Genomic DNA, 4,369 nt, shown 5'->3' on the forward strand with positions numbered 1-4,369 from the left:
CCCCTGCATCGGCAGGCGGACTCTCAACCACTGCGCCACCAGGGAAGCCCTACACCATTTTATATAAGGTTCTTGAGCATCCCTGGATTTTGGTATTGGGCTTTCCTGGAACCAATCCCCCGCTGTTACTGAGGGATGAATGTACTTCCATACAATAGAGTACTATTCAGCGATAAATGAAATAAACAGCTAATACACACAACATGGATGAATTCCATATGCATTATGCTAAGTGAAAGAAGTCAGGTAAGAGGCTATGGACTTTATGATTCCATTTGTATGAGAAATCCTTGAAAACAGATCCATAGTTGCCATGGGTTGAGTGGGAAGAAGGGAATAATTGAATTTGGCAGTTTATAGAACTGTTCCATATCTTTTTTGTGGTGGTGGTTACTTGGCTGTATGAATTTATTAAAACTGTTGTGCAATAGGGAAGGAAGCTTTGAAGGAAAAGACTCACAGATATGATTACTACAAAATATTAAACGTTTAAAGGAAAAGCATCATCATAAATTTAAAAATCAGGCCACAGACTTAGAGAATATATATTTTCAGCATACATAACAGACCAAGGATTAATACCTACAAATTAATATGAAGAAAGATAAATATTATAAAAGACAAATGGGCAAAGTTCATGGTAAAATACAGGGAGCTCAAAGAAAGAACCAAATGGTCAATAAACATGAAAAGATTCACACCTCACTGTCACTCAGTGAGCTATCAATTAAAGCAATACTATAATAACATTTCAGCCATCAGATAAGCAGATCTTTTAAAGATTGTTAAAACCCAGCATTACTAAGGATGTGAGGCTACACATACTCCTGTGGAGTTTTTAAGAGCATATAACAGTACATTATGAAGGATAATTTGGGCATAGCTATCAAAAACTTAAATATGTATTTTTTTTGACTCAGTAATGTCACTTCTAGGTATTAATACTATAGCAGTACTTCCACAGGTGAACAAAGATGTATATGAAAGAATTTTTTATTAGAGCCTTGTTTGTAATAGTGAAAAATAGGAACCAATTTGAACATCTGTGGGCAGAGGAGTGGTTAAATAAAGAGGTTAATTGATATAATGGACTGTTATGACAAATGACACATATGTGAGTACTGATACAGCACTGTATATTTATTTACAAAGAAATGCATTATTAAATGAAAAAAGCAAGTAGTAATGAATGTATAGTGTTCCTATTTGTATTTTTTAAAAATCTACAATTCTGTACACATAAACACATACGCACGCACAGAGAAAGGTCTGGAGAAATACACAACAGAGTCAGGGCAGTGGTTCTCTGTGGGGAAAGCAATGAGATTGGGGGAACTTGCTTTTCACTTTACATTCTCTGGTCTTATTTGAACTTTTGAAATGCAAATGTATCTATGTTTTACTTGTATAGTTTTTTTTTTAATTAATGAAACAAAGAGGTATAATTCAAATATATCTATACATTTTAAATTCAATAAGCCCAAGTAGAAAACACAAAGGTATGTAGTTTCAAAATCATCAGTGGTAAAAGAAGGTAAACTTGTCTATTACAGTGAGAAAAGAAAAAAGAACCAGGAAGCATTAAAAATAAAAGTCATAAAATAAATTGACAGAACAAAGACCAGGTAAAACTGTTGTCATGATAGATATGAATGGCTTTAAGATCTCTATCAAAAGACAAAAGACTCTCAGATTAAGTGGGGAAAAAAAAGAAATTTGGCCATAAGCTGTTTATAAAATGAATATATCTGATAGATATCATATAATAAATATAAATAACTGAATAAACACAAAGTGAAAATGACAGAGAAAGTTGAGAAGTAATGGGATGGGCAGAAATATCAGAGACAAATGCAACCAAAGGGAACACAGTCATATGTGCTAAGCTTAAAATCATACAAAATAGGATTCAGGACCATAACATTAAATGGAATATATATAATTAATTTTATACTGATAAATGATAGAATGCACTACAAAGGCAATACAGTCAAGAATGTCAATGTCTCCAAATAGAGAATTGGTTGATTACATTATGGTACCTATTTATTTACAGTGAAACTCTACGTGGGCAATAATAAATATACAGTGACATGAAATATGTTATAGATAAATTGTGAAGGGAAGAACATATTCTGTAAATACTGTATGAGCTCAGATTGTTGTAAACTTTTATAAAAAGGAAGAAAAGGACTGTCAGGATCACAGTGTCAGGGCTGTCCCTTGCAGGTGTGGTGTGGAGGAAAGACAAACAGGCTGTGAAGCAGTCCTAAAACAGGACACGTGACTGCACGCAAGGACATAATACTGGGTATTCTGCCTGAGGGTTGGACAGCTCTATCTTTAAACCAGCTTTGGCTGACATCTCTCTTCCCTTTGTTTCTCAGCTTTCTAGCAGCCTGGATTTCTTGGTTCCCTTAGCAGGGGTGCCTGGTGATAGCTTGTAATCACTTTCCCTGAGACTGGTACCTACCACAGTGAGCCGTCACACTTTCCCTATGATTTGTGTGATTTGGGTATTTGGCTCCATTATGAATGTTGTAGGATATCCCCTGAGGGGTGCCAAGATATTAGGAGGGACCAGATTGACCTAGAAGCGTTTAAGTGATCATAGGAAAGTGCTGTATGTCACAAGGTGGACAAATCCAACAAGGAGAACAAGATGACTGTGGATTCCTTTGAGGACAAATATCTGCATTAGTCCTGGAGGTCCGGTTGGAAGGCTTATTCATTCTGTCTCTCCTATAACATCGTCATTGCTTCTCATGGGGATTGGGTTGTCACAGTGCTGGGAAGGGAATAAACTCGGAGAAAATTGAGAAGATATTGCAGTGGAAGAAATGACTTGATTGATCTAAACCTAGGTCAGCATGCACTCCTTTGGGCTAAGCTTGAGGTGATACATTGCCTCTTCCACGATGCTGGGCAGCATCACGAGGCCGGAAAATGTCCCTAGGTCCTTCTCTGAATGACCTTGAAGCACTGAAATTTAAGAGGTGTCCTGGAACTCATGCCAGTAGGGACAGGGGAATCAAAGTTACTGGCAAGAGAGTGGTTGGGGAAGAAACTGGATCCTGACTGATGTCCCCCCTCATAACCTCAGAGGAAATAAGTCAGGGGTGACTTTGTGGAAATAAAGAAAAAGAAACCTTTCCAACAGTGACAAAATTCTAGGGGCAGAGTGTCAAAGTCTACTACTCTGGGGCACAGATGCAGGGTTAATTGGAACGAAATATTACTGCTTAGTGCATAAAGCAAGGAAATGACCAAATTTCAGTAGAGAGATTTGAATGAGACATAAAAGATACATGGACTGGAAATCTTCTCTTGACTCTTTCACTAACTGTCTGTAACAGTGGCAAATCCCATAGACTGCTGGTTTTCAAAGTTAAGCCTGCATCAGAAGCGCCTGGAGGGCTTGTGAAAATACTGATTGCTTCCCCTCCCCCAGAATTTCTGACTCAGTAGATCAGGGATGGGCCTTAGAATTAGCATTTTTAACAAGTTCCCAGGTCGATACTGATGCCGCTGGTGTGGGAACCACACTGGAGAACCTCTGGCTTAGAACCCCAATAAATAAAGTGAGTGAATGGAAGATCTCAAAAGACCCTTTCTTAATTCCAAAATCCTAGGATTCATGTATTGAAGGACTTTCTGATACAAGGGTTGTTAAATAATGGACGCTTTTTTACATTTAAATGGGAGAAGCTGGTTGGCTGCTCAGGGAATGATCTTGGAGGTGCTGTCCCTGTCCCTGTCCCATATATCAAGCCAGATCCTTAATCTCCCAGGCTCAGTAGAGCCACAAATTAAGGTATGGTGTGAGGGAAATAATATGCAATCTAGATTTTTCATAAAATTGGCTCAAGCCCCTTCGACATCCTGGGAAATCCCAATGAACTCCCTAGGATTTATGTTCTCAGGGACACCTTTGGTTCTGAGCTCCTGTCTCCCCTGAGCTCTCATTTGCTGCTGTTCCCTTCCTCATACTGCACATGACCAGAATGTGGGTCTCTGCTCTCTTCCCTCATTCCTCAAATACCACTCACAGGAGATGCGGGTGTAGCAGACATCTGTTGTTTTGCCTGTCCAACAGTCCCCATCTTCCTGGTCATAGTACCCTGATCTGCTTTGGGGAGTTACCCCTCCCTTAGTGGAAACAGATACAGGGGCTATGTAGTGTCCTACCAAGCCAAGCCAGTCAGAAGTTGCCTCCCTGAACTTTGAATCTGGAGTGGCCGGCTGCTGCCGGCCTCAAGAGTGGCAGACTGGTCAGATCACCAGTACTGCTTGCTAAGCCCAGATCTTTGATCTGTTCTATATCGTCAAATAAATCCTGTTTTGAAGTTAGCCACATTCCTGCTTGTGA

This window comes from Lipotes vexillifer, unplaced genomic scaffold, assembly GCF_000442215.2.
Source record: "Lipotes vexillifer unplaced genomic scaffold, Lipotes_vexillifer_v1.1 scaffold1329, whole genome shotgun sequence".
Classification (NCBI taxonomy): domain Eukaryota; kingdom Metazoa; phylum Chordata; class Mammalia; order Artiodactyla; family Lipotidae; genus Lipotes; species Lipotes vexillifer.